Source organism: Gavia stellata, chromosome 1 (assembly GCF_030936135.1).
Source record: "Gavia stellata isolate bGavSte3 chromosome 1, bGavSte3.hap2, whole genome shotgun sequence".
NCBI lineage: Eukaryota > Metazoa > Chordata > Aves > Gaviiformes > Gaviidae > Gavia > Gavia stellata.
Genome location: NC_082594.1, coordinates 99,556,995 through 99,570,109, shown reverse-complemented (window position 1 = coordinate 99,570,109; position 13,115 = coordinate 99,556,995). Strand labels below are relative to the sequence as shown.

The 13,115-nt window shown below is 45.1% G+C and overlaps 2 protein-coding genes across 3 annotated transcripts in view; both read left to right on the top strand.

Moving 5' to 3' along the window:
- SH3BGR (SH3 domain binding glutamate rich protein) overlaps positions 1-1,171 on the top strand; it is a 28,370-nt gene extending 27,199 nt beyond the window's left edge. Inside the window, exon 7 of the mRNA XM_059816068.1 lies at positions 661-1,171. The gene's annotated coding sequence lies outside the window, so the exon portion shown is untranslated. The remainder of the gene's footprint in view (positions 1-660) is intronic.
- Positions 1,172-3,225: 2,054 nt separating this feature from the next.
- The window catches only part of B3GALT5 (beta-1,3-galactosyltransferase 5), a 31,203-nt gene continuing 21,313 nt past the window's right edge, over positions 3,226-13,115 (top strand). The window contains exon 1 of one of the 2 annotated variants that reach the window (XM_059826117.1): positions 3,226-3,240. The gene's annotated coding sequence lies outside the window, so the exon portion shown is untranslated. Of the gene's footprint in view, positions 3,241-10,456; positions 10,666-13,115 lie in introns of those variants that run through there. The other variant, XM_059826110.1, reaches the window with a different exon arrangement.

Below are 13,115 nucleotides of genomic sequence, written 5' to 3'. Positions count from 1 at the left end.
CTCCAATTTAGTTGAAATGTTAAAAAAAAAAAATTACTGGAGAAGGGAGAGGAGCCTGACCAGAAATACAACACACTATAAAATTACTCTGACTGCCTTAGAAACTAGGCCAAATGTGCTTCCTGTTCCTCAAAACAGGAAGCATCTGGGAGGCACAATGTGTACATGTATAGATGTGTGAGCATCCAGCATTGCTTAAGTTTTGTCAGCACGTGGTTTCAAATCTAATTTTTACATTTTCTTCTTCCTCCTACTGTCTCTTCTCCTCTGCACAGAAATAGAGATCAAATGATCACTTACTAGGGAAAAACTGTTAACCTACAAGCAAGTTGGAATTTCCAGCAGGTTTTTCCTTGGGTGGTGGGACTCTCTCCTGATTGCAGATGGAGAGTGTGATATGCTCTTTCTAGAACTAGTGAGTTTCCCAGCTAACTCCGCCTCTGAGGTAGCTGCCATAGTTTTCACCAACCGCACGCTGATGTGGAGACCCAGTGCCTTAACAGGACAGAAAATGCATCACTTTTTTCACGCTACCTCTCCCAAATCTGGGTTCCTCTGTTGCATGGGAATTAATTCATCCCAATGTTGTCCAGGGTTCAGACATGTAAAATCACAGAAGGAGTGCTAAGTTCTAATCTAATTTTCCTTATTTTTGTTCAGGAAGCACAAACCGGAGCCGCCCTGCCAAAGAAAATAAAATCATTGTTTCAAGCAAACCATCACTACCTTTCATGCCTGTAGACTTATGAACATACAAATACATAACAGAACAAAGACACCATTCTGTCCTACCTGTGGCCTTTATATATGTATTTGGTATTCCATTTGCTTGTTAAAATGGGTCTTCTTATATCTGACTGATGATATTTCAGTTGATTGATTGTTATATGTTGGAATAGTATTGTCCATGACACATTTTAGATTGCAAACTCTTCAGGGCAGGAACCATGTCTTTCTCCATGTTTATATCCTGCTAAACACATTGCTGCCCCTCAGCAGATAACTGCACTCACACAAGTGACATGTTCAGAGAAAAAACAATTCAGCACTGAAAAATGCAAAGAGGCTTCCTGTACACAAGCTACGTGAGTCACTTCTCCCTCAACTGGCGTTTGAAAATGATTGAGATTTCCGTTGTACAGCAGTTTAAATAAATGTGTTCTCTGTCATATCTGTTCTTTGTCTGCAAAAGCATTAATTTAACCCTAGCAAGCTGTGCTAAGATCTGTAAAGTTGTTTTCTCCATCGTTATGGTTGTAGGCTATGCAAAGTGCTTCACCTTGCTTTATGTTTCTGCTGATGTTTCTGGTGTTGTGTATAAGACCTCAACCACGAGGATACACAATCTGCATTGAAGGAAGGAGCTGTCCCAGTCCCTTCTACTGAAGCCTTGTCAGTCTTCATGGATACATCTGTATTCACTGGGCCAGGGAGGCAGAGAAAATTAATCCACGTTCACACTGTAACTGTTGCCTAGAAGTTCACTGAGGAAGATGGACCTTGGATTTCAGTCCCTTGTCCAATTACTTTTTATGAGATTTATAAAAACTGCTTATAGAGGAAGGGAGGGGATGAGAAATGCATATTGCCAAAGTAGCCCGTAGCTTCATAGACAAAACAGTCATCTCCAGAGGAACCACAAGTTTATGTTTAACTCTGGTCAAGAAGAGGTTGGCTTTTCAAGCTGAGATCTCCTAATCTGTGAGTGCTTGAACAATAACTGAAGAAATAAAGTGCAAGAAAAATTTGTGGAGGTTTCCTGAATGTCCTGAGTGGGTACATTTTTTTGTTCAGGATACATCTAAAGTTGCAGTTGTTGGGAGGGGATGGATGGGGAAGCAGTGCTCTCTGTCTGCGCTGTTCTTATGCTTGTAGGTGATGCTGAGCTCAGAGCTGGCAGGACCAGCTGAGGGAAGAACCTTGGAGTCCTCACTAACAGCTCACCAAAACCACCAGCTCTGCAGCAGCAGCCAACAGCCAGGAAAATGCTGGGCACCGTCAGGAGGACAGCATGACTTTTTGCTGCCATATAAAGCCTTGCTGAGTCGACATCTTGAGCACTTTGTGCAGTCTGGTCTCTGCATCTCAGGGAAGACGTAGTGGCATAAAAAGAGGTACAGAGAAAACAACAGTTGGAGAGGATGAAACAGCTGCTCCATGAGGAGACTGAAAAGACTCTTCAATTTGGAGAGGAAGACAAGGCATTTACAAAAATCATAAAGACAGTGAATAAGATGAATGCAGAACAGTTAGTCAAAAAATCCTGCAATACTATAATGAAAATTAGTATACACAGTTAGTATACACAATGAAATTAGTAGATCAGCTTAAAAGAGATGAAAGAAAGTACTTTTTTATATGGTGGGTTGGGAACTTCTGGAATTTGTTGTCACAGGACATTTTGGAGACTGACAGTGTCAACAGGCCCAAGAAGGTGTTGGGCAATGTCAGGAACAGGAGGCTTGTCAGTGGATATTACAGCCTGGGATGTGTCCACCAATATCCCTAACCCAGTGAATCGTGGACGCTGGGGATTTGGGACAGAAGAAATATTGAATACAGCGGACTTGCTGTCCCTAAATAGCATTGCCCATTTCCACTTCCTAAGACTGAGTACTGGGTTAGGTGAGCCACTGATCTGACCATTTCTTATGTTCCTGCAGGTGATTACTGTTCCCAGGGAAAATGTTCCCCATCTCACCGGCAGCCATATTGGTGTGCCAGTCATTGCTGCAGTAGTTCTGAGCAAAAGGCTGGTCTTTTGGGAGTGTGGTAGACAAAATGATAACAGAACTGTTAATCACTTTGGAAATGCGGTAAATCCAATGCAGTGAGTGTGTGTTGTGCAACAGCCGGTGTGTTCGTGGTAGCCTTGAGATATCCCTGGGCCCTCTGCGCTTCGCATGGCTGATGAACCACGGGCTCCACTTTTCCCCCCACCGATGTACAGAACAAAGCCTGAGCATACTCGGTACATCAGGCAGGGCCACAGGCTTTGGGCTTGAAACAAAAACACCACACATTGCGTATTCAGGTATTACTCGTTAAGGCAGAAATATGGCAACCATCTTCTCAAGAGGGTATAATCTGGAAAGCTCGTCAGGGAATGTGAGGAATGCTAAGCCTCCGATACAGGAGTGACGCACTCCTCTGGTCTTCAGCTGGTGACAGGTTATGCTCAGTATGTAGTGAAAAAGCAAATGGGATAGCGGATGGTCGTACTCACAACACAGCTCTTCGGTGCGTTCCTTGGCATAATGCTCTTTAGCATTTGCTGATCATCTTTTCCACCAGACGAAAGGAGGTTGTGAGTATGCAAAAGATAGATAAACTGAAAGCTGAAAGCTGACTGCTGCATGGTGATTTTAGCCATAACGCTAATTCTGCTTACATAAGCTTAATACTTTCTGCAGTAATTTAGTGCGACTAGGAAAAGAATTGAGTCTTTTCTAACTGCAGCACAGTAGCACAAATATGTGTACTATTGACTTAAATGCATTTGAAAACATACTGTCTGCATTTTTATATCATTTATATTTTACTGGGAGAAAACAACTGCAGTTGGTTAACAGGGCGTGCCTGGTACACGGTGTTTCACATGCTTCAGGAAACTGTGGATGCAAAATCATCCCGATACACGCTGCTTTTTGTGACATTTTGGTATGTAAAGTATTTCCTTGGATGACTGATGCTAGAAACTTCTAGTATACTGAAACAAGCTAAAATTAGAAAGGCTTCAAGCTATGCTTCTACATATGTCATAGGATGGTGGCTGTTTGCACTTTAAAATGATTGATTGTCAAGTTTAACAGGCTGCTGAAATGTAAAAGAAGGGACTACAAGAATCATCACAAAGCCACTAAGTAGACAGGGCTAGTCGATGGCTTGTTTTGTAGGAAAATAAATATTAGGAGCTTCCTTCTGTTGCTAGAAATAAAGGGTCTTGAGTAACAGGTCCAGAAGGCAACCTGGGCCATGTTGTGTCTTGCATGAGAGCGCAACAAATTGTGTAAGAGCTTTTCTCCTAAGAAAACTCTAAGGGAAATTTATTGGAGAGAAATTAAACTGTTCAGCAAGCCCCAGTCAGTGTTTCTGGTCACCTTTCCAGCCACCTCATCTGTTCACCTGCCTTCCAATTAGTAAGACTTGCTAATAGTCTTCTGTTTACTGTGAGAATATCAGTGTTAAAGGAGATAAGACTATTTATCTGCATGCTTTGACAACTTCAGAAGGCTGGAGATACACTTGACAAACAGTCTGGGAAGCTGAAAATTTAAGATAGTACTTTCTTCAGAAGGCAGATCAGAAGTTTGTGGTTTGATGTCAAATATCTTGAAGAATGCTTGCTGTTCCTCCAGTTGCAAAGTCATTGCCATGCATGTAACAAGCGGAGGAAACGGCAATTCTCAGCTGAGACTCTCTTTCTTTATGAGTTACTGTCTCCATTTTGCTCACGGGGAAAGTAAGGTGCAGAGGTGGGATGACATGCTTAATACCACAGATCAAGGGCACTAGAGTCCAAATTAGATGTGGACTACCTGCTGTGCATTCCCTTGCTCCAGGACATACCAACCACGGTTTTGCATGTGGTGATGACTTGCTGTCACTAAATATGTTGAATCATTTAGGTTGGAAAAGACCCTTAATATCATTGAGTCCAACCACAAACCTAACACTGCCCACTCCACCACCAAACCATGTCCCTGCGCCTTTTAAATACCTCCAGAGATAAAAGTAGGAAGGAACCATGGACTACTCTCAGAGAGATGAAGGATGAATCTCTGAGAACACCTGGAACTGCTTTACAGTGACCACAGTTTCTTTGAGGAATGGTACCTTTCTCTTTCAGGATGTTTGATTTGTGAGGAATAAAATTGTCACCAGGAAGAGAAGCTGAGTTTTGATACTAGCCCATCCAAAACCATTTTTGACCACAGACTATTCAGTTAATTTTCTTGCACCTTACCTTCCCTATGAAAGTGAGAAAATACTTGCAGAAAATGTATAGGAATAAAATCAAAGTATCAATGCACTAATTGAAAGATGAAAGTATGACTGCATCTTCTTTCTTTGATAAGGTTATTTGCTTCTGATTTGTCCATTCCACATTAAAAATGTTAATTTCCACTTTTTTTTCCATCATATTGATATCTGAGAGCTATCAAAACCACTTTCTCCCTTACATTACATCTTCACTGCTTTCTCACCTAACTACTATTAAGCACCCTACAGAAGAAAAGGCTGAAAAAATAGTCACCTTTGCCTCTTTGTTGCTCACTGGCCTAGATTGGGATTGCACTTGCAAAATGGCTCTTCAGGAATTCCTCTTAAAAAGTATCAACTATGTCAGCATCTTCATTCTCTCAGAGTTTAACAAGCATGTATCTACACACACCTATATCACAAGCTGTCCTCAGAAATGCGTATGTGTTTATAGTTGTTTGATTTGAAGTCACATTCATACAACTTACACATTTACTAAGTAATATATTTTGAAGCTGAACAGAACTTATCTGGGTTTCCTACTTCATTGAAAAAGTTTAGAACATATTTCCGAAATTGCAGAAGCTACTTCTTTATGTAAGTAGAAAAGGATGTCACACAGAGTGCCTTCCTGTTAGCTAGCTGTGATTTTGCTGGTAGGTGTGGAAAAAAGGCGCTAGCATCTCTAGTTTTTCAACAGTGTAATCCTTCAGGAAAATGTAACCCCAGAAAAGGAAGCCTGGAGGCAGAACACAGCACAAGAACCTAGAAGAACTTTTATTTTTTCTAACTTCTTAGCACCTGAGTGGGGCTCGGCAGATCAAAGACTGAAGAGAAACATTGCCTGGGAGGCTGGGCCCATCAGCGACCCACCTCACGCTGACGTACACCCTGTGCAGAAGCCCCGTAGCTTCTGCATGCTGCCGTGGGGGCTTTCCCCTATCCCCAGTCACTAGCTCAGCGCCTGGCTGACGAGATGGAGCAAGTCCCCATGCATCCCCCAGATCTGCTGTCCCCACCTTGGCGCAGCAGAAGGGGACCCCTGGGGAGGGTCAACCTCCTCGGTCCCGTCAGACGGCTGGGAGGTACCCATGGCTGGAGAGGAGCCCGAGGAAGCCTTCCTCTCATCACGGACACTACGCACTGGCAGCTGCTGAAGCACACTGCTTTCAGCATTAGAATAAAAACTATCCTGTCGCTGCTGCAAACAGCTCTGGACAGCAACACTCAGTAGTTTAAGCTGACTTGATGGTGGCCCAAGCTGGGCACTTGAGACCTGTTCTCCTCTTTGGTCTGGGAGAACTTCAGCTCTCCTGCTGCATTCTTGTGCTGCCTGTCCTGCAAAAGCAGCCTTGGAGGGGTTGTTGCGACAGGGGAGTCCCGGTGAGCACGGGAGATGACTTCAGAGATAGATACTGGGATACAGTGGAGCTGGGAGTGCACAAAGGTAGGGATGAGGGTAGCTGTCGAAGCGGGAGCACCCGACTCCCAGCTGAGTGCCCACGTGGAGCGATGGCTGCGGAGCTGGCAGCAAAGCACGATGGTTTCTGCTCCACTGACTTTAAGGATGGGATGCTGGACGGATGCCATTTTTCTGTCAGTTCCAATTTCCAGCTTTCTGGGAAAATTTTTTATTTCTTTTTGACCTTCAAGCTTTACAATATTTGAGCAGTAAGGCTAGAAGAGAGTTTATATAGTTTTTCTTAATAGTGGCTTAGCATGCTGGAGGAGTGTTTGTGTGTGAGTGCGTGGCAAAATCCACTCCCCTGCACCCACCAGCTCCTGGTGGGGCAGAGCAGAGGCTGCAGGGGAGCGCAGAGCCAGAGCAGCACGCTGAGCAATGGTGAAGCCTGCTATTGCTGCCCTTAGCCTTCAAAATCACATTACCCTGATAAAATTAGCAGTCCCAGGGCTTGCCAGGCAGCACAAAGCACATGAACTGCCTTCTTTCTTGCTCCCCAACCTGTATTTACCCTCCCCTCCCCATGGGGATTTTTCTTCCTTTTTTTTTATTTTTAATTTTAACAAAAGTGAATCACCTCCACAATAAGCTCCGAAGAAACAAATAAAGCAGATGCATCCTCTTCCAGCATCCCCCTGGGTGCGGAGAAGGTAATTCCCACAGCAGCAGCCCTGGCTGGTGTGCTGGGCACAGCAGTAGCAGGCAGCAGGGCTGTGCATGGGGCTGTGGGGTGCAGCTGGAAAGGGCTGGGCTGCTGGGGATGCTTCTCCCAGGCTCCCAAAAAACGGGTGCTGTTCCAGCCCTCACAGCTAACTTAGCAGCAGTATCTCGGGTGTGAAAGCTTGGCAGTAACTCAGTGATGTTTCTTACCCAGACTGGAGTGGAGGGAAGGAAAAGCAAGAAAAGTGAGAAAGAAAATGGGGGCAAAAATCCCCTTTGGGCTAGGAAGCATCTTTTGGTCATTGCATGTTAGCAATTCCCAGCAGTCAACAATAGAGCATGGTGTGTTAGAGGAGTTTTGGCTTTCTTTGTGCTCCAGTACTTTTCCATAAAGGTTATAGCATTGCTGGATTTTAATGACATGGTGTGCTGCATTAATATTGGCTACATCCAACTTAAGTGGGTCTGATACTGGCGTCCATGTGCTCCTAATCAGATTTTGATGAAAGCTAGAGGCAGTAAAAGAAAATTATATTCAGCTTCTGGCCAGCCTCAAGCTGTTTTTAGGGCAGCCGCCGGTGTGGCCCATTGCAGACAAATGCAGGAGCTGGAGGAAGCGACTCTGGCAGGACCTTGGGGGCCCGGGTGGTCAAAATCTGGACAGGGAGTCACCCAGCTGTGCCGACTGTGATAGGGTGGGTGATGTATTGCCCGGCTGTTGCTGGAGGTGGTGCGGATGCCTCCACCTGACGCCCAGCACTGGGAGAGGAGAAGGTGGTGGGGAAGGAGGGGCAGGGCAGCCCCCCGTGGGCTGGCAAGAACGTACCTAGGGTAGTGAAGGCCTCCAAGGATGGGTCCTGGGGACCGCGGTTAACCAGTGGCCCCAGCACAAGATGCGTGTGCTGATGAAGTCTGGCATTGGCGAGGAGTTGGGGAGCGTTGCCAGTGTGGAGGAGAAAAGGACGGTGGCCCAGAAAGAAGTGAAAGACCCCAAAGTACGGAAGTGAGATAAAATTTGGCGGTATGGAGTACCGGCATTATGTGCTTTGGGGGAAATAAGAATTTCTGCTACAAGCTGGGAGCCCATCCTCCTCGGATTGGCATAGGAGGAGAAAGGTTTGTGTGCACAGGTTCGTCTCCAAGCCACAGGGAGCTGTAATGTGATGCAGCGGTGGCAAAGAGAAATGTGATGAGTAGGTGCGCTAAGGAGCTATTTTCAGAAGCAAAGGGAATACTGAGCAACATTGCAAAGCACTGCAGTGGCACCTCCTTTGGGGTAGGTACTGTGTAATATTTGAACCCCTGCTCAAAAAGGATGAATTCACACTGAGAGATCGAGGAAAAGCTATTCCAGGTATCAGGGACTTGCACTGTCTAATTTACGAGAGGAGGCGACAGGACCTTGGTTGGTGTAATCCAGCAAAATTTCCAAATTTGGAATTCCAAAAAATGGTGGATATTGACAGTATCTGGAAACATCTCTCACCTGAAGAGAGGAAGCAGCTAGTTAGGCTGGGAGTGACAGGTCCCCTTCACACTGCTGTGTGGCTTTTCCCTGTGGTGACACCGCCGAGACTTTGCGGGACTTTGCAAGGAAGCTGGGAACTTCCCCTGAGAAACTGGCTGCTGTTAGCAACCAGGGTTTCACTGGTGGAAATCTGCTACCTAGGGAAGTCTGGAGTACATTAGAGGTAGCTGAAGAGAGTGAATTCAACCAGTGCTATATATCCTTAGCAAAGTATTCTACACTCCTGCTCTTAGCAGTACATTTTTAACCTGCAGTGATCTTTCCCTGACTGTTACTATTCTAATGTCAGCATCAACATCTTCTCTCAAGTGACTCATGCTAAAAACACAGGTATTTTGGTGCATGGTGTCTTGAGGGTGCATGTTGAAGTCTTGTCCACTACTATTCAAACATCACGAGGGCCTGGCAGACACTTGATCCCCATCGGCGTCAGCAGGCGGGACTCAGAAATGTGTGCTGAGATAATCCCCTGGGAGGTGACAAAGCCTCTTTGGGTTACAGACAGACCCACCCAATAGTCACCCGCGGCGTGCGGCCGAGTCCCAAAAGCTGGCAGCAGGGCTTATCGACATGCTGTAGATGAAGGACAGAGACTTCTAAAGGGTGGCCTGTCAGGCTGTATTTTTTGTTTCCAAATGAAATGTGAAGCTGACGGTAGAAAGTCAGCAAGTGCTTCTTCCTCGCTTGGTGCCATCACCCAGCGGGTTGGCACCTGGGCAGCAGGTCCTGCCCCAGAATGGGGAAAAGCAGCTCCAGGGGCAATAGCTTTCCCTTTCCCTTTCCCCTTTCCCTTTCTCAGCCTCCTGCACCGAAACAGCTGTCTTCTGCTCACTTGCAGGAAGTCAACAGTACTTCCTATAGACCAAGGTTTCATGCTTATTTTTCCATATTTTACCCATATTTTACGTATTTACACCCCGTGAGGAGTCACGGGGTGTAATGGGAAGGAAGCCAGCTTGTTCTTTGCCTGTTGAAATTAGGCACTGTTGCAGATGTGTGCATGGAACGAAGCGGCCTTGGAAATATTGGTGCAATGTGGCATTAAGAGGTGACTTATCAGACAGATCTCTCTTGAACAGTGACTTGTCCCTTTTGTTTGGTTAAGCGGTTGCCAAGTGAATAGTTTTTGCAGGATGAGGCTGGGGGCTTGCGACTGCTTGCACCACGTCGTCTGACCTCGAAGGTGGCAGGGGAGGGTTAAGCTCACCAAGCGCTCATCAGATGTCACTGTTGAGGGTGATTGGTTGCTAGTGCCTCAAATTGGGCTAATGGAAAATCACTCGTGAACTGTGTGTCGCCTGGTAAACTCTCCCTAACCTCATAAGATGCCGTACTTGTTGACATATTAAAACACCCCACCTCACTGGCATGCCAGTTAGGTTGCGATCGAAGATGGCAGGGCACCAGAGGGCAAGAGCCCGGCAGAAGAAATTGTCTGCAAATGGTGTACCCAAGGGAGCAGGGGGAGGCTTTTGTCTCTCGGTGGCATGGCTCTCTCGCAGAAAAGAAACCAGCTGCCTTTTGGGCAAAAATAACGACGCCAGCAATTCTTTTCTATGAGTCAGATGAATTTTTTTGTATGAGTCATTTCCTCTAAAGAAGTTTGATTAAAAAAAAAAAAGTGTTTCCCAAAAGCAAAGCTCAATGACCTCCTCGAATTTTGCCGGAAATTTTGTTAAAAGGAACAGTTTCCTCTCTTTCCTTTGTGTGCAGGGGCCTGGAGACACCCTCTGCAGCAGGACACTGCCAAAAAGGGAACTTCCAACCCCAAAAGAGGTGTGGGGTGGGTTTTGCCTTGTGGGGTATTTCGGGCCCCCTGTGCAGCCAGGACAGAGGGGGAGAGCAGAGCTGGGGCATGAGAGCTGCCAAACGTGGCTCTGCGATGCTTCTGCAGCTCAGCAGTGGAAGAGGACTATCCGATGGGGAGTTTGGGATTCCCTGAGCCTGTTGGCTGCTCCAAGCCACCCGATCGGAGGAGCTGCCCTGCCCTGCCCTGCCCTGTGCCTACCCACTGCCTGCTGGCCACCCCCAGGTAAGTCTTTGTGCACCCAGGTGCAAAGTTTAGCCCAGCGTTGGTGAATTACTGGATTTGCTGTTGTTTCAGGCTGAATGACAGAGCTATTGATCTGTATTTGTCACTGTATTGTTATTTAGAGATAAATTATCTCTGAAGCTGTTGGTCTGGTGCCTGTTGCTGTATCCTGACCCCATAACTCGCTGGGGTTGCCCTGAGCCCTTGTTCTGTCTGTCTTGATTTTGTGGCTGACCATAATGCTATGAAAGCTTGCTGCCTAACGTGTGAAATTTTTGGGTGCGCCAAGGGAGACAATAAAGTAGACGGATGGTTGTTGTTTCATATAGGGTAGGCATGGACAATGAAACAGCTGACTTGCAGAGTGGGGTGGAAAGTAATAGATGGTCCTAAAAAGTCACTTCAAATTAATGTGCTGTGTACTAAGTACATGGCAGAGGGTATATGTTAAGGTTCAAAATATAGCAGAAAAGTGCAGTATGTACCTATTTAAAGCTGCTGAGTTGTCTATTTTTGAAATATTCGGTCATTAAAAATCTTCTTAGACATCTAAGAAAGTGCATCAGCTTTTTTTTTATTATTTTTTTTTACCCCAGGTGTCTTTTTCTATATTAATGATTAACATGGCTTCATGATTACCTCCAGGAGCACAAGTGCAACTCTATATACTTAGAAATACGGGGGAGGATGAAAATGGAGGCATCCCAGTTCGATGCTTTAAGTGGAAACCTTACACTAACTGAGCTAGAGATACTGCAGTCTCCAATTGCTTGAAGATTTGATGGTTTAATACTCGAAGCCCAATACTGACGATTCAGATGTACACGTTTCTATCGGGCATTCATCACACACTGCTATTCTGCCATATGTTTTTGTTGCATTTTATTAGTTTTTCATTTCCCTGTGATGACTGCGCAGACCCCGGGGGGCAGAGTGGCGAGGCTGCTGTGGGTACCCCACGGCAGGAGTGTGGGTTCATCTGCCTGAGCACGGCTTTTCCGTGCTCAAGTGGGCGCGGGAAAGGAGGCTGTTGGCAATCCTAGCACAGGCACATTTTTGAGCCCGGGAACCAGAAGGGAAAAACATGAGTTTGACACACTTAATTACACTGAGACTTTTAAATAATACCAGCAGAAGGGGTCCGTGTCCTTAGCAGCTGCGTGCAGGTGAATGCCCTCGATGGGCAGAGCTGCGCTTTGTGGAGCTGTGGGCTGAACTAACTGGACGACATTCATTTGCTGAGTAAAATGCTATGGGATATGTTTTGCAGTCGTTAGCATGAGGACTGCTTCCAGATAGAAAGATTTTTTCCTTTCTTAATTACAATTCCATTTCCTGAATCCCAAAAAGCAGGGATTTGATTTAATGGGCAAGATGAAACAAGGACAGGTACATTTATTGCTCGTCTATGTTTTGCTGTACTGTATTAAAGATTAATAAACTTTGAACTTGTGGGCAGCCAGTTTTCCCGGCCTGACCTGTGCAAAAGAAGAGCTTGTGGGGCTGCCGACACCCCCATGTCTGGGTGCGCACAACACACCCTGATCCGGGGCAGATCACGGTTTCGTTCTGTTGGGAAAAGGAGGGTTGAGAGGGGGAATATAAACTAGAGAGAAGATAAAATGCTTGTAAGCAAAGCAAGTTGAAAATATCGGCCAAATTTTTTTTAAATATCCTTTTTTTGATTAAAAAATGCCTTTCATAAAAAGTCATCTGGCAAGTGAGCAATGAGAAATAAATATAAAAGTAGTCAGCTGGACACTGTTGGAAGCTGTCCATATCGGAGATGTCAAGTGTGAATTAGATACCTGGGAAATCACAGGGGAGATGGACTTCTGGCTACCAATATTCACTGTCATTCACCTGAAAAAACCCCACCCAAACACCCAGCACAGAAAAAAGCCTGTACATTTTAAAAAGTATAAATATTTAAAAGGCATTGATAAATATTTGTGGAGCCAGTGGTTTTTTTCAGTTTACTAAATCACTGCAAATAATACTCTTAGGTAACAGAAAGTAGTGTAGTAGAGCAGGGTTGCAGGCAGGTGGATAGAGGACTGTACTGATAAACAAGGTTTTACTGAAAAAAATAAAAGGTAAAATAGTTATCATTTTATTTCAGATGCTGACATGGCAATGCATTATAGATCAGTTCCAGGTTTTTAAAGAAAAAAATGTTCACTGAATGGCCTTTTTTTCTTTTGTGAAAAACATGTTTCACTTCTTGGAAATCATCTTGAAACCATGCGGAAACATTTCAAAGAGGAATGATATCAAAAATTATTTCATTTCTGTTGACCTTTCAGGAGAACTTTTTTGAATTTTCAATCTCTTTGAAGGTAATATTGCATCAAATTTCCCTTGCATCCCATTTTATACCAACGCCATACCCAACAGCAGGTTAGCTTGTTGTGTTCAGCTGGATTCGGAGCCTTCTGGTACAGGAAAAA